Source organism: Anser brachyrhynchus (genome assembly GCF_964034855.1).
Source record: "Anser brachyrhynchus genome assembly, chromosome: 2".
NCBI lineage: Eukaryota > Metazoa > Chordata > Aves > Anseriformes > Anatidae > Anser > Anser brachyrhynchus.
The window spans coordinates 121,521,580-121,538,963 of NC_137695.1; the positions used below are offsets into that span (position 1 = coordinate 121,521,580).

General features: G+C 40.8%; 1 long non-coding RNA gene across 1 annotated transcript; it reads right to left on the reverse strand.

Moving 5' to 3' along the window:
• Positions 1-1,118: 1,118 nt before the first annotated feature.
• On the reverse strand, positions 1,119-6,048 carry LOC308189632. The gene is made up of 3 exons (XR_013946490.1): positions 5,453-6,048; positions 4,715-4,908; positions 1,119-1,141 (listed from the first exon to the last, which is right to left on the reverse strand). It is a non-coding gene; the product is annotated as an uncharacterized lncRNA (long non-coding RNA).
• Positions 6,049-17,384: the final 11,336 nt, after the last annotated feature.

The window sequence follows — 17,384 nt, forward strand, 5'->3', positions numbered from 1 at the left end:
TTTGCAATGGCCACCAGTTACATAGGCTGCAGCACAGTGTCTTTTTAAAGTCAAGCATGATGGAGAAATAAGTAATAGTAATAAAAAATAATAATAATAAACGGTCAAAGGATGATTATCAGAGGGAAGGAAAGAAACATTATAAACTAAATAGGTAAAATATCGGCAGCTCCTTAAATCCTGGCTGGGGAAGGGTCTTAGCTTTGGACATCTTACTGAAAAGGTCTGGCCTCTGGGCAAACAGATTGAAAAGCCAAACAGGAGTTTCTATCCTACCAGATCACAGAAGCTGGAGATAAGATTCATGGACATCCTTTTGCATCTAAGAACAAAGTTTGGCAAAAGAAAGAGTTTTCTTCCTTGCTCAAATGGTTTTGCTGTGTTTTAACACTTATATGAAGAGAAGGTACCTTTTCATGAGCATCATCTTTAAATTACTGGTTATAGACTTTCTCTCCCATGTTTACAGGGAAATGCCCTTTGTAATGTGACTTCTAGGCAAGAGCAACCACAAAAAGGAAGAAGAACTGCCTACCCCACAAAAAAAAGAGTTTTCTCATCTGTAACTATTCCTTGATCCCAACTAATTGCCTTTTGTCTGTGCTTTTGACTCCAAGTTTTTACAGATTCCATATGTAAAATCTTCTACAGGACTTGCTTCTAACCAGTTACTTCAAAGGAAAAATTCACAGACTCACTGAATTACAGGATAATTCAGGGTAGGAGGCCAGTTCAGGGGGTGTCTAGTCCATCTTCCTTCTCCTTGCAGGTTCAGCTGTGAGGGAAGACCCGGTGTCTCGGGACTTCGTTCAGCTGGGTCTCCAGTGACAGGGATGACACAACCTCAGTGGGAACTTGTTCCAATGCAGGATTATCTTCACAGTCAAATGGTCTTTCTCTATATTCATTTGGAACTTAACTAGCTTCAGTTCATGTCTACCCAACTCAATAAAAGCACTTAACAACACAAAACTCACAAGAACTGAAACCTTCAACCTTGGCAACTTTACAATAGCCATTTAGCCCAGAAGGATGCTTTTCCATGTCCCTCGTTTTCTCTCAGACATTCGTTGTAATACATCCCAAGTCTTTCCAGCAAAATGAAGACAACGGAGTGAATATGGAACATCATGAAAGTACCCTGTATCACAGAAACAGATAGGACATTTTAGGTATCTTAGGACCACCTTAGATCCATGATCATGCAAGTGATTTCATACATAATTTTAAAATGTATTCTGCAGCTTTTCTCTTTTCTAAGTAGCAGTGCTAAATCTGTCATTAGTCTATAAAATTTGTGATTGTATTTTTCTCTTTGATCTGTCCATTAGCTAGCAGTACCATGACAAGTAAATTTGCCAAGTAGATAATGCTAAGAAAATTCTGCTAAAAGATGTCCTGACCATCTAAATCTGAATCCCCGTAAACAGCTTAAAACAATACTGTAAGTTAGATGTGTCCTAATGTATTCCCTTGGCTCAAAACATAACAGAACAAATAAATATGAGCAGCCACATGCAACTGTGTGGTCACACATATGAGAGAGAAAACCTGAAGTGACAGTAAAAGATAATTGACATTCACTGAAGACAGATCATCTGGCACTTGGAAGCAGTAAACAAGATTCCTCAAAAAAACACCAAAGTAGTAGCAACCAAACTGAGGAACAAGGGAGACAGTCTGCTAAAACCATACTGCCAAAGCCATACAAATAACAGCAGTCATGTGCAGCTGGAGCACTCCCTGAGTATTGCATCCTGGCTCTCAAATGGAAATGACTGCCAAGTGTTTGCTGAATAGTGCTGTAGCCTTGCTTACAGCTTCCATTTGTTTTGTGCTCCTAAGGCTGCAGGTTTATAGATCCCCAGATGTATAATTGAATGCTTTGTGCCTATGCACTTTATTTTATATTGAGATGCTCCCAAGCACCTATTTTCAGGTTTTCTGCTGTTTTAGAGTAATATTTTCCTTCCCTATTCCAGTAACTAAGCACTCTTAAAGTAGCTGTTCCTGTCCTCAGGGAGATCCTGAGGCTAATTCTTGGAAAAAGAGAGATGGAGTAAAGACACCTGTACCACTTCCCTCTCTATTTATGTTTGGTTTCTCCCTTCATGAAAAGTACAATCTGAAAGAAATGAGAATATTCCCTTCCATACAGAAATGTTAACAGTATTCCCTCATTATGGATAGAGATAATTTAAAAGCCAGTGCAAGGGGCAGTTAACCCTTCAGAAAGAAGGGTCTAACTCAGCAGAGAGTGGTAATAAAAAATGATGTATAGAGAAGAGAACTCTTATTCTGACCTGTGAGGTTCATGTCATACCAGGAATTACTGAAATTCTACAGCATATTTCACATAGCTTTTTTTTTTTTTTTGGAGTTTCCAGACTGAAGCTGGAATAAATTTTGGACAAAGTTGTCCAAGACTGCTCAAAACTGACAGCAGAGCTTATGAATTTTGTGCAGAACAATTTCTCTTGTTTTCAAAGTACATTACCCAAGGAAGATAGCTAAGATCTACCTATTTTATATTTTTTACACACTCAAAAGACATTTGAATATATGATGGAAAATGTGGATTGGATTCCATTATCTGAACTAGTGTTTAATGTCAACCAGTATGAACCAAGGTGTGCAGTCTCTTGTCTAGCTGATGCTCCAGAAAAATACAGGTCTCTGAGAAGTCCTTTGTGATATCTTCCCCTTCTACATGGATATCTTAAATATCTCAAGACAGCTAAAACCAATATACTGCACAAGAAAATGTCTCATGGCCAATAGAGGCCCATGTAGTTATATGTACACATGGGTATGATCCAGGCCTTCAGATTTCACTCGAGGAAAATGCCAGTTAAATGAATGGGAATTTTGTCTGATGTCGGGGTCAGCCCTTCAATACATGGAGAATATGTACCCACTTCTGTTGCTTTAACCTTCAGCATTTGGTTGTTGTTAAGAGACAGCTTCTGGGAACTGCTAAATGTTTGCAAATCTCAGGCTTTTAATGGAAGATGTGAGTCTTTAGCACTTTTCCATATCAGAAACTAACTCCATTTTCACTCTACAAAAAATATATATGTATATTTTGATAATTAATTTCCAAATGATGACTGAATTATACACACAATTGAAGGGGACCCCTGGTTAGCCATTAATAGTGGATAAGTGCCAACTGTCAGAGGTGTTTTAATATCCATAGGTAATTATTACTTTTAAAATTTAAATATTATAAAAATACCCAGTAGGAAATACAAAGCCTGATCTGCAGATGGCAAAACTCAGACTGGTTTCATTGAGAGCTCCAGCCTCTAATTCTAATTTAATAGGGCAGAAACATAATTAAATTGTGATTAATACAATTTATTTGGGATTAAGAGACACATGTGTACTGAATATGAAATATATAAGCTTCTAATGACCAGCTGCTACTTAACTTTATTGTCTTTCTTAACATGAACTCAAATGAATGAGATAGATTGGAGCACGCGCTGGGTGATTAGCAAAGGCATGAAGTTCAACAAAGGAAAATGCCAGACTCTACACTTGGGGTGGAGTAATACCGGACACCAGTACCAAATAGGAGACAAGTGGCTGGAGATCAGCTCAGCAGGAGGGGACCTGGGGATGCTGGTCAACAGCTGGCTCAGCGCAAGCCAGCAGCGTGCTTTGGCAGTCAAGAGGCAAACTGCAATTTGGGATGCAATAAGTACAGCATGGCCTTCCAGTCAAAAGAGGTGATTATCCTGCCATATTTAGAGTCGGTGTGGCCTCAGCTTGAGTACTGTGTACAAATTGTTAAGATACCTGACCGCATACAGAGGAGGGCAACAAAGCTGGTACAAGGGCTGGAAGGCGTGTCCTACGAGGAGAGGCTGAGGACTCTTGGGTTGTCTGGTCTGGAGAAAAGGAGTCCAAAGGCCGACCTCACTGCTCCCTGCAGCTTTAAGAGGAGGGGAAGCAGAAGGAGGTCTGAGCCTGTGCTCCCTGGGAACTGAAGACAGGGTGTATGGGAATGGCACAGAGCTGCGCCACAGGAGGTTCAGACTGGGCATGAGGAAAAATGTCTTTACCGTGAGGGTGGTCAAACACAGGGACAGGTTTCCGAGTGAGGGGTTGATGCCCTGTGCCCATCAGCATTTAAGAGACATTTGGACAATGCCCTCAAAAATATGCTTTAACTTTTGGTTAGTCCTGAAGAGGTCAGGCAGTTGGACTACATGATCTTTGTAGGTCCCTTCCTGCTGAACTATTCTGTTCTGTTCTGTTCTGTTCTGTTCCGTTCTATTCTATAACCCAGACTGAAAGTATTTGATACAGAAATTGTCAAAGAGAATCTAAAATGAACACTCATTCCTTAACCCAATTAGAAACTATCCTAGATGTTATCAAACATAGTTTACAAACCAGAATTATTTATAAATCTGTTATGATGGAAGGTAATGTCAAAGGTGCACTGAGAAGTGTGATTTGAATAACAAATAGGATGAAATATCAGTTTATCATTGTAGTCCTTCTCTCTGCAGACCAATTATCTGAGTGTGTGTGTGCACTGAGATGGAACTCCAGTCTGCTAAAGCTGCCAATAACTGGGCCTGAATGCAAAACAACTGAAGCAGTCTCACTCACTGATCTAATCACATATATGAGTATGTGTACAGCCTTTCTCTCACACAACTTTTTTTTCTTTAATTTGAGAAATCCAAACACTTCTTACCAGTAGAGTAAGATGCTCAACAGTGTGTGTCAGAAGTGGTATCATAGCTCTGTCCTTTCCCTACCAGTGTTGAATCATTACCAGCTCAGAGAATCATGTGCTGCAGCTGTTTGCTTGATGTAGTACTTATGTGGTACTAATTCATGAGTTTATACAGGAGAGAGATGAAGTGTGTACCTTCTAAATTTGTCCTCCTGTGGGGAAAAAAAAATAAAGTTTGGAACTCAAGTGGGTGGACTATTGTCTTTTCAATGAGTTTAACTGGAAAAAAAAAAAAGGCAGCTATTTCATATGCTTCAAATAAATCACAGGAATAATATATCTTGTTATCTGAAAAATGTAATACAGATTCAGGTCCATCTTTTCTATTCTGCAGCTTATTCTTGGTGGAATCAGCTGTGCATACTACCAGATCATAGCAGTACACACACTTAAAAAAAATGCCATTTGTCATTTTAGTTATTGGAACAGAGCCCAATAAATGAATGTCAGGAGACCACCAACAGAGTGTGATGAAAAGCACTGAGGCTAAAGATTTCTGGGTGACTCTGTTACACTTGGCTGCCCTTGTGGAAAAACACCCGCGTTGCTGCTAAGAGCCAGCTTTCTCATTTCTACAAACAACATTTCTCTCTGTAAATATCTATTCATTATTCTAGAAGTGAAACTCACTGGTTTTGGGGATTAAATTATGACCTCTTCTTGCACTGTAAATAAGCAGAGACCTGCCTTCCTCACCTCTGAGCGTGTCAGGATGCAGAATGGTGGAACGCACCCCCAGCTTCTCGTCAGCAGTGTTTGCACATCAGGGATTGCTGCCTTGGGAAACCTGCTGAGAAAAACAGTAAAATCACTTAGACATTTTTTTTCCTTTACCAAACACTGAAAATAAAGTTGCTATAAATCCTGTTCCTTTCTTTTCCCATATAAAAAGAATACTAGCAAGAGCGAATACTAGCAAGAGCTGACAGTCTATCTCAGGGAAATGTGCTATTATTACAGGTCCTACATGTGACAGTGTTGGCTGTTTATGATTTTTTTTTTTTTTGTAACCCTTAGTAGTCACCACATCAGGGCAGGACCGATAAGTCCTGACCCAAAAAATGCTCAGTGAAAGCATAGGTCAAGACACAATAGATTGACAAAGAAGGAAACAATGACACAATCAATCTCTCCATGCCGGTAGCCCTACCATATCGGCAACACTGTTTACAGATTTTTGCAAGGCTACGTGTCAAAGAAAAGTTTTAAGATAACTTTCAGAGGAAACTGAAGGATTTCCTTTCGTATACTTAGAGGTTTCATCCATCGAGTGCAAGGGGCTGCCTAGCAAACAGCATAGAAACTTTTGTTTCAGAATTGAGCAGGCAGATGACGAAAGGGCCAATGGTCAGAATGCTTCTGCTGATCGGAAGGATGTAGGATGACAGTAGGCTGAGAGTACTTAAGAAGAGAGATCTGAAGAAGAAGGAGACAGAGATGGCAGCAAGGTAAGGTCAGTCACAGGAAGACTTCTCCACTAGGGAAGTGGCCATCTGTTCCAGCTGGATATGACATTGAACTGACTGAGATATGACGATAAGTATTTTTGTTGGACAGTTGGATAAAAGACAGTGTCTCAAATGATAGGGGATGTACGTTTTCAATATCTATCTTCGCACAAATAGATAGTTATTATGAAAAGCAAGAGACCTTGCAGCTCAGCTAGAAAGTAAATTTATGAGTCTATGCAAGTTTAAATCTGGCTCTAAAAATACTTAGATTTTTAATTCCCAATAAAATTGAATTACAGTATGTGCAACCAATAACGAATGCTGCATAGTGATACCAGGAACCAACTGGAAGTGGGAGCTAACAGATACTGCACTGACTGAGAGAAAAATAGGGAAGAAATAGCCCATGATGAGCCTTCAGGGAACAGAGTTAATGTTTGATGCAGAGCAGAACTCACAAATAAAGTTAACACAATTGCAGCTAATGGGAATTAGGTGCTACCATGATATTCAACTAAGATTTTAAAGGAGAGGTGTTGGTCCGAATAAAAGAAAGAGATGTGTAGGTCATCTGTATTGAGAGGATAATTAAGTTTGTGCTTTGTTGATGAGATTAACCAGAGGTAAGATATAAAGATGAAAGAGAATGGAAGCAAGGGCAAATACATTTGGGATTCCCACCGAGAACTAAGGAAAGACAAGGACATGCTTCTGACAGATATGCTGAAGAAATAGAAGAGGACTAGGGGACACCAGTGTCACAAGTGGTGGGAGGAGGTACAATTTCAGACTAAGGTTGCCTTTGAAAGAGAGAACTGACACATTGAAATACTCCAGTTTTAGGTTTAGAATTCTCTAAATTTTGAATTGGAAGGCATTGTTAAAGACTTCATTAAGTGTGGCTGCAGATGAATGCAAGGAGAAGAACGCCTTCAAGAGTTGAGGATGGAACTGAAATATGTGACCTGACATTATTCAGCCCACTTCGACATAAAAGGGAGAAAGAAGATAAAGCAGTCATTGGAGGAGCAAGGGGAAGTCAAAAGTGCTTTTAATACAGAAAAGGCAATAAACCTGGCATTAAGAGGGAGATAAGCAATAAGAAAGTGAAAATATGATGGGTAAAAAAAATAAAATAAAATAAAATAAAATAAAATAAAATAAAATAAAATAATAAAATAAAATAAAATAAAATAAAATAAAATAAAATAAAATAAAATAAAATAAAATAAAATAAAATAAAATAAAATAAAATAAAATAAAATAAAATAAAATAAAATAAAATAAAATAAAACCTTAAGGAGACTGTGACATGGCATTGAACAGAGTTCCATGGCTTGCTGTTGTGTGAGGAGAAAAAAGCAGGAAACTTGGGATGGGGGAGAAGAATTCGTTGTGAGAGGGAATGAAAATGAGATGAGGAAGATCGTGTTATATTTTACTTTATGTCTCAAAGGTGTTGGGACCACTCATGAAACAAAGAACAGTGTTTCTGAGAAACAAATCAAAGATGGCAAAAAGGAAGGAGGACTAAGATAAGTGTCACATTAGATATGAAAGGAAGCAGGAAGATTGTGCTGATGTAGCAAATGAATTTATACAAGTGGAAGGAAAGGGAGATGAGGATGGAAGAGACCAAAGAACTAGGAAAGCTGGAGGTAACTACACAAGAGGAAAAGAAATCAGTGTGGAAAGAACGAAAGAATCAGAAATTAGAAAGACAGACCCTTAAGTCAAAGGAAATGAAAGCCATTGGCAGTGGACAGGAAAGGAGAAAAACACAGACTGTGCTATGAACATATTGTATTGTGCCCATCATGACCTAGAAACCAAATCCGCCTCTGTGCACATTTCTGTCAGACAATTATAATGAAGTTTTTGTGTTTCCATATCAAGGCTAATGCTTTGTTGTGATGTTGTCATCTGGATTCTTAAGAAATGTGCTGACACCATTTGTTCTTTTGGCACGGGCTCAATTGAGCCCTTCTGGCATCACTGGTAAGGACCACTTTCCTTCAATGGGAATGAGGTAGCAGTTTGTTTATATAGTATGGTTGTCCAGGGGATAGAGCAAAAAGGCAGGATCTTTTCTCCTGTGCTAGGATTAGCTCCACAGCAACAGAGTGGCAGAGACTGGAGCCAGAACTGCTTAATTCCTACCACATAAGGGTCTTTGTTATTGGTACACTAGGTGTTTATGTGGATGAAAAAATACTCTATTAAATGTAATGCTTCCCATAGGGGGAGAAGTCTTGGCCCCAAATTTTGCCAGTTATATTTATTTCCCACAGTTTGAATTGACAATGTGACTTGGAGAATAAAACTGCTGAAGGTTGCAGAAAGCAGACTTTGCTGTTTATCTAGAGATCCCTGTTTCAGCAGGGCTTCCTTCTACCAGGGCTCCACTGCTGTGCCTGGTCACATGGCCCATCTACCCTTTTGTGTAGTTTCAGTCACATTTATCATGTGTCTCTTTTGTCCTAATGTTGCTCAACAGGGACAACACCAACCAAAAAGCAGAAGCGCTAGGGGATTGTTCAGGCAGTCCTGAGGTGAACTCCGTAAGAACTGCAGATGTTCAACACTTTCCTAAAGTGGGTCATTTATATAGATATTTTCATTCAAGGGAGTCAACTGTGGGGACCCAAACCCAAAATGTAGGTTAAGGGTGACGTGGAAGATCACTGACATCAGTGGTGCAGACAAGGCAGCAAATCAGTCTCTCATGCTTATAGCAGCATATTTACAGGGTGCTTTGGGTGACAGCAGATAACTGCCATACCTAATGATGGACATCCAAGATGTTTTGAGTGACAGGGGGTTCTCAGGAACCTGTTTCTGGGAAAGATTTATAGGTTTTGCAGTGAAGATCTGGAGAATAAAACAGTTCAGTCCTTTCTCATGCAAATACCTGAGCTGTGTTAATGTAGTTTGAGAACATCGGTCTTGATCTCTGTGCTTTACTTCTCCTGGTTTTGAAAAGAACATAACAATGCCTAATTCCTTCACACAGGTGAGCTGAGTGCAAGTTTGCTCATAGGTCTGTACTCAGGTCTATACTTCTTTCTGACGCTATTGAAGACTGCTGTTAAGAAGAAGAATTAGCCTAGACAGTTATTTATTTTCAAATTTCATGTCTTTATATCCCTGCCAATGCATAATGCAGTGTCACTGTTAATGTTTGCCCAAGGCAAATTCAGTCAAGTAATAGCAATTGCTTAACAGCATTAACAGTTCTGGATTTTTTCCCAGAAATGACTTAATGTAGGTAGTTACTTGTGACAAGCTACTTTCACTGGTGATCTGAACAGTGGCATAATATGCTTGCTATGTGCTGCTAGGCATAGTGTAAGCAATACCACATTCATCTAACTTGGGCCTGCTGAATGCAAACTTTCAAGCATGCTAAGAAGCCCTTTGGGCAGGGCTGCTCTGTGGTATAATGCTTAAAAACACCCTGGCTGGGTCCTGAGACTGCCTAAAGGAGAGCTGGTTGCTCATAGCTCCATCATGAAATCGAGTGTCTTTCCCATGGGTGTCTCTGGGACAAGGAGAACCATCCTGTATGCCACCACACTGCCAGATGGCAGCTGGATTCAGGAAAAGAAACCATGGGCAGTCAGGACATGGCATGGACATGCAGGGTCTGTACCATGAACAAAGGACTGTACCATAACCCAAAGCCAGACATACTAGTCCATTTGTGAAAACATGGCCTGTTTTCAGCTGAGATACAGTTAATTTTCTTCCTATTAGCTGGTATGATGCTGTGTTCTCTATTTTTGATGAAAACAGTGTTAATAACCTGCTGATGTTTTACCTGTGGCAGAGCAGTGCTCGCACGGAGCCAAGGCCTTTCCAGCTCCTCGTGCTGCCCTGCCAGTGAGGAGGCTGGGGGTGCACCAGGAGCTGGGAGGGGACAGCCTGGGCAGCTACCACAGGCTGGCCAAAGGGATGTCCCATACCATAGGGCATCTTGCTGAACAATAAAATGGGGGGGAATTGGCCCAGGGAGTGGATAAGGGAGGAGGCTGCCACTCCGTGGGGTCTGGTTGGGCATCAGTCAGTGGGTGGTGAGTAATTGCATTGTGCATCTCTTGCTTTGTATATTTTTAAATCATTGTTATAATTATCATTATTGCATTCATTTTCCTGTCCTATTAAATGGTCTTTATCTCAACCCATTAGTTTTTTACCTTTTTTTTTTTTTTTTTTTCCTCTCCCCCATTCCACTGAGGGGAGAGGGGAGTAGGAAGGAAGTGAGCAAAGAGCTGTGTGGTTCTTAGCTACCTACTGGGTTAAACCACAACAAACCAGCAGACAGAAACTTCTGATAAAAGCAAATAACATACAAAGCTGTCATGAGAAACTTCAACAACGGGCAGCAAAATGAAAATAAGCCTTTCGTGTTACATACATGAATTACTGAGTTACTGTAATAAACAATTATTTCCAACTACATAAATAGCTAGAAGGAGGAGCCCGGGAACTACAGACCAGTCAGTCTCAATTCTGTGCCTGGCAAGATCATGGAGCAGATCTTCCTGGAAACTCTGCTAAGGCACACAAAAAAATAAAGAGGTGGCTGGGGACAGCTGACATGGCTTCACTAAGGGCAGATCGTGCCTGACAAATCTGGTGGCCTTCTGTGACGGGGTTACAGCATTGGTGGGTAAGGGAAGAGCAACTGACATCATCTACCTGGACTGGTGCAAAGCATTTGACACTGTCCCACATTATATCCTTGTCTCTATATTGGAGAGACATGTATTTGATGGATGGACCACTCAGTGGGTAAGGAAATTGGCTGGATGGTCACACTCAAAGAGTTGCAGTCAACAGCTCAATGTCCAGGTAGAGACCAGTGACAAGTGGTGTTCCTCAGGGATTGGTGTTGGGACCAGTGCTGCTTAACATCTTTGTTGGTGACATGGACACTGGGATCGAGTGCACCCTCAGCAAGTTTGCCGATGACACCAAGCTGTTGGACAAGCTTGAGAGGTAGTCCTGTGTGAACCTCATGAAATTCAACAAGGCCAAGTGCAATATCCTGCACCTGGGTTGGGGCAATCCCAAGCACAAATACAGGCTGGGTAGAGAATGGATTGAGAGCAGTCCTGAGGAGGACTTGGGTGTAAGTGTTGGTGAAAAACTCAACATGAGATGGCTATGTGCACTTGCAGCCCAGAAAGCCATCCTTATCCTGGGCTGCATCAAAAGAAGCATGGCCAGCAGAATGAGGGAGGTGATTCTCTCCCTATACTCTGCTCTTGTGAGATCCCACCCGGAGTTCAGCTCTGGGGTCCCCAGCACAGGAAGGACATGGACCTATCAGAACAAGTTCAGAGGAGGGCCACAAGGATGGTCAGAGAGCTGGAGAACCTCTGCTATGAAGACAGGCTGAGGGAGTTGGGGTTGCTCAGCCTGGAGAAGAGAAGTCCCTGAGGAGACCTTATAACAGCCTTCCAGCACCTAAAGGGGGCCTACAGGAAAGCTGGGGAGGGACTCTTTGTCAATCAGTGTAGTGAAAGGACAAGGTGGTATGGCTAAAGGGTAGATTTAGATTACATCTAAGGAAGAAATTCTTCACTCAGAGGGTGGTGAGGCACTGGCACAGGTTGCCCAGAGAAGCTGTGGATGCCCTGTCCCTGGAGCAAAGGGCTCCATTCAAGGCCAGATTGGATGAGGCCTTGACCAAACTGATCTAGTGGGAGGTGTCCCTGCCCATGGCGGGGGGTTGGAACTAGGGGATCTTTAAGGTCCCTTCCAACCCAAACCATTCTGTGATTTTATGATTCTAAGTACACCACAGGCCTGCAATCCTTACATGGACAAGTAGTCTTACTGCCTTCCCTGGGACCAAGGGCCACTCTGCTACACAGCAGAAAACAGCATATTGATAAACAATCATACAATCAGAAAAGTCCCTCTTTGTATTTTGACTGTAATATTTTCTGTGCATATATTGTTTAATTTTGGTATACATTGCTTCATATTCTCTTTAAGGTTGTTTTCAAAAAATATGGATGCTAATATTTCAGTGCATTGTTCCTCCCAGCAGATCTACATATCTTTGGTAGTGAGTGCATTAGAATACCTATTCAAACAAGGGTAGAAGTGTGGATAATTCACAACTTGTGACTCTTTGTTCTTCCAGTTACCTGCTGTGTCATTGAGCTATTTTCAGCTTGTCATCTAGAAGATAGATAGCACAATAGCAAGATATCATTCTTGTCTTAAACTTAAGATCAGAGAATATCACCACAGCTTTACATCCTGGTGAATGATTCAGGGGCAGGTTTGTGTTTGGCTCCTGGACACAGTAAGAGCTATGCAGCTTCTCCTGTTTTATAAACATCCCCTTTCCCCTGCCTTCCACCAGAATACACACACCTGCTGGATTCTGTGTTGTCCTGCACCACCATCCCACTGGGCAGGTTTCCGTGGATCAAAGCCTCGTTATATCAATACCTTCTTGTCCCTTGCTTCTCCACACTCTGTCATATCTCAGACAGAAAGGTCCTGCCTACAGTCTGCCAGTGAGGGTAGGCCACTTAGGGCCTCATTTTAAATAGCAACAGGTCCTGTTATGCTGAACTTCTGTTCTCATCAGCAGTGTGAATGGTTGTGGCAAGGAAATTGGGAGAAGGACTTCTTATAGTCAAAGAGAATAAAGGGAGAGAACGGTGTAGCCCACAACAAGCTGTTTGGTTCACAGTCACTTGGGAAGAGGGGATATTTTAGAGATATTTTTGAGATATTTGCACAGAATTACCAATGCAGTAGGTCCTCTGTAGGTATATACCAGGGTGAATGACCTCACATTTGTCCCCCATTCAGTGTCTTGCGGCAATGATGGAAAGATATGGATGAACAATTGGAGCGACCCTGTGCTGCAGCCAGATTCAACATGGGCTAATAGCAGCTTGTGTGTGAATCAGAACAGCCTGGAGGCAGCCCTAATTTACAGCAATACGGCCAGGTCCTGGAAAGATGAAAAGAGAAATCCAAAGAAAGTGCTGGTGGTAATCCCTGCCACTGAAGGATGTGGGCCATAATGAATGGGCAGAATAGGGCACACGTTCAGCTGGGATGATGGGCTTCTACCTCCTTCTGCCTATCTCAGTGTTTTCAGTATTTTTTGGTAAACTAGCATAAAAGAGATAAAATACAAGATTAAAACAGACACCTGTAAAGGGTCCTTGAAAGAGATGAAGGATGAATAATGCTGGAGAGGATTCTGAGAGCTAAGATGAATGACAGGGGCTAAATTAAGATGGAAGGTGGCGAAGGATGCTTAATTTGTGACTTGAATTCCTTGTGAAAGTCTTACAAAGACAAAGGAAAAAGAATGAAAATGGAGAAGTAAGAGGAAGTAAGGTAGAATAGAGCCTTGAAATAACGTCTCTCAGAGTGGATATAGATTGCTATGAATAATGCATCACTAATTACAAAGACTGTATGCAGCCATGCATTTCATTTCAGGCATGACAATTGGAATCTAAAGGAAAATTCTCATACTGTAAGAAATGTGATAATATGTCTATTTCTATAAAAAACTATGTGTATTGCTGCTGTTTCCAGTGAGAAGTTTTTGTTGTTGTTGTTGTTTTCTTTCTTTTTTTTTTTTTTTCCTTTTCTCAGATATTGGTTCCTTCTTTTTATGTAGCAGTAAAGCCATAAGCCCGTGCCTGTGAACTGGCAATCTGTTTCCATGGAAATGAATGGGATGTCACAAACGTAGCGCTATGACTTCACTTCAAGCACAAGGAGAAGATGGCAGCAAAAGAGGGATCTCAGATTATTTCAGGCTCTTATGACTGCCCACTGTAAACCCAAATCAGCAGATAATGGAGGGGAGGGAGAGGGTTGGACTGAACAGAGACTTTGGTGTTGCTTCAGTGGGAGATGAAGGGTGTGATGATTAGTCCTTGTGGGACGTCTCCTTTTGTGAAAGAAAGGCAATTGGCTTGTTATTATTTGTGTCTTAGTTAGGTGATGTTTTCAATTTGTTGCAAGAGCTATGTACTTTTTCCTTACAGTGTACTAGTTGAAAGCAAGTGAATAAATTGTGTCGCAAGACAATGAAGATATTAAATGGAAGACAGATTTATTTTTATGATACTAAACTACATTTATTATTTTATCTCTATATACACCAGTCTTTCAAGCTGTAATTCTTGAAGTAAAAAGCCATCCCATTGCAAATTATCAACTACAACAGAGGGCTGAGCCTTCCTTCGAAGAGTAGTGAATGGCTGGTTTACCATCAAATCCAGACTTCTTTTTTTGGCCATTTTTTGTCCAGTTGTGTCGTCTCTGGTTTATTACTAGACTCTCTTTCTGAGACTTGGTGCTTACTTTTGAAGCCAAAATGAAATTCCCCCAGAGTTCCTCTAGTCCTTCTGCTTCAGTGTCCTGTTTATCGATGGTGTTTACACAGAACATCGGACAGTATTTGCCCTGGCAGTTCTTCCTTTGGAAGTCAGAGACAAGGGGTATTCAATAACTGAGAATCTTTCTTAAAACCAAAGAACATTTGTTTTGAGAAAGTCTTCCTTTTCAAGTCTGCCAGGCTTTTTTTTTTTTTTAATCTTTGAATCCCCAGGCATTTTCCTGTCCTGGCATTGTCTCTTAACAACTGTTATGTTTTTGCTGAGAGGTGGCTTATCTTAGCCCATTCTTCCCTTTCTGCTTGTTTGATTTCTTTTTTTCATTCTTTTTTTTTTTTTTTTTCTCTTCACATTTCCAGGTAAACTAACCCAATACATTCATACACTGAGCAGGGTAAGAACTAGGCCAACACACAGCATTCATAACCCATTACAGAGTGCTTCTAATTTTGTCACAGACATGGGAAAGGTTTGATGTTTACCTTCTTCCTCCTTCTTCCTCCACTTATTGAAAGGCCAGCTGGAACATTAAATTGTAACACTGCAAAATAAGTCTTTTGCATGTTGTCCTGTACCAGGCGGGCAAGGAGCAGAGAAAGGCAGTGTGCGTGCTTACCCAGCTATACCCCAGACCCAAAAGATAAGGAGAAAACTCTTGCATCTTTGATTACTTCTTCCTCTAGCAGGGGAGCACTCACTAAACACTTTAAAAACTTATTAAATGTCTCTTCCCTTGCTGCTGATTGCAAGCGAAGTGAAACATATGTCCAGTTACAGCCAGTTACATATGCTCCCACTGGGAAACAAGCATCCTTCTGAACAACACAATACGCTTTGCCATCTACTGATAAGGCCCAACAGCTACCCCCATGGAGCTAAGAATGATGGAAGAGGAGAGAGGAAGCTTATTTTCTCTCCGCATGGAGACAAGCAAAAAGCAGCCTCTGTCCTTTGCACTAGGACATGAGTAGCCATAGTGCTAGGAAGTAGCTACGAGTAGCCATAGGCTAGGAAGGTAGAAAGGAGGTAGAAGGTCTTTACCCTCAGATCTTTGTCAATAACCCTATCTTTCAAATATTTGGCAATGGGTATTTAGTCTATTGGAAACGAGAAGAAACTCTTTGATGCTTCTTTATAATTTCTGTGACTAAAGAAGCCATGAAAGTGATCAGTTGTTTGTTTTTGCCAGTGTGATACTGTGCTGTGCAAATGCTTTGAAGTGCAAATCACTCAGGAAGCAGGTATCAAATTCTAGAAGTGCTAATATTTACCTGGACAGAAATCTAGTTGCTCCCTGACAAAGATATATACAAGCTTTCTGACCTTCTTGTTGAGAATTACATTTCAGTGTGCCATTTTGGCTGTATGTTGCTGGAGGTGAACTCAGAACATTAATTGTCTTCAGCAAAGAGGCATTTTAATGCTATCACTTGCTAAAAATAAACTAATTATAGTGAAGAGATTTCCCCTTTTTTCACGGCTGTCTGCAGCATGAGTTCACTTGACCCAGTGACAATTAATTGCCTCGTAATTGGCAAGAATAAGGATTTTCTACCTGTGTATAGCTGCTTCAGATGCTAACCAAAACAAACACAAACAAACAAACAAACAAAAAAGAAGCATTGAAGCTAACAGGTCTTCTGCATAGAAACCAATATTTTAAAAACATTTTAGAAAGCGATTTTTTAGATTCCCAGGTTATTACTTACACCCACCGTGAGCTATGTATTATTTACAAATAAGAAGGTAACTGAGGGAATCACAAATATACCAGAACTTCATGATAATACATGAAGAAGCCTTTGAGGAGCACTTTGAGATATAAGATTGAATTCCAGAGTGGTATTCCCAGGCAGTACTGCTGCCACACAGGTGCTGTCGCCTTAATCCCAGCTGATCAGTATAGACCAGAAGGTGCCCTTTGCTTCTGGCACGCTGGTGGGTAGATGTGCTCCAGTGTCTCTAGAAGTCTCTATCACCTGTAATAGCAATTCAAGCTGGCACTGCCAGGTATGCAGGTATATATACTGTAGCCCTCCAACAAGAAAAGGAACTGGATGTTTGCAGACCATTAGAGATGAATGCATTTGTACTGCCTGAACTTCCAGATTGTCAAGAAATTAAAACCAAAAACGTGGCAGTGAGCAAGCACTCCTATTTTGTATGTGTATGTCAAAGCCGGTAATGTCTCAGACAGGCTTCCTGACCACTGACTCCCACGTCTGTCTTTTTTACCAGATTCACCAATTTGTTTGCAGGCCCCATGTCCTTTCTTTTGAGTTACTTTGTTACTTTTTGACAGAAGAAAATTTCTGCTGTCACACTGCATTTGTGATTGAAACCACTGGCTTGAAAACTGATGAGCTGCTATTCTTGCATAATTTCCCTCCTATGGCCTGTGCTGTAAATAGAAGGAAAAATAGTAATCTATGCTCCATGGTCATGGGAGCCATTATTTTTCTTTATTTTTGCACAATAAAACAGATAAACAGCAGGAAATCTTTTACCGTGTAATCATTTAAAATCAAACCAATTTAAATATGACAGTATTGCAGTGTTTTGTTTAGCTGCCAGCTGCAATTAAACATTGTGCATCTTCTATTATTCAGATTTCTGGGGTTGCAACAATGTATGGAATCTGTCCAGATTCAGAGTACTCCATTTTACAAGACGATTATGAAGCATCCTAGCCTGCCTGGGATTAATTTGAGTCCACCCCACAGTGAATTTTAATGCTGACATAAGACTTAGACCATTCTGACTGTAATTTACTCCCTACTTTTT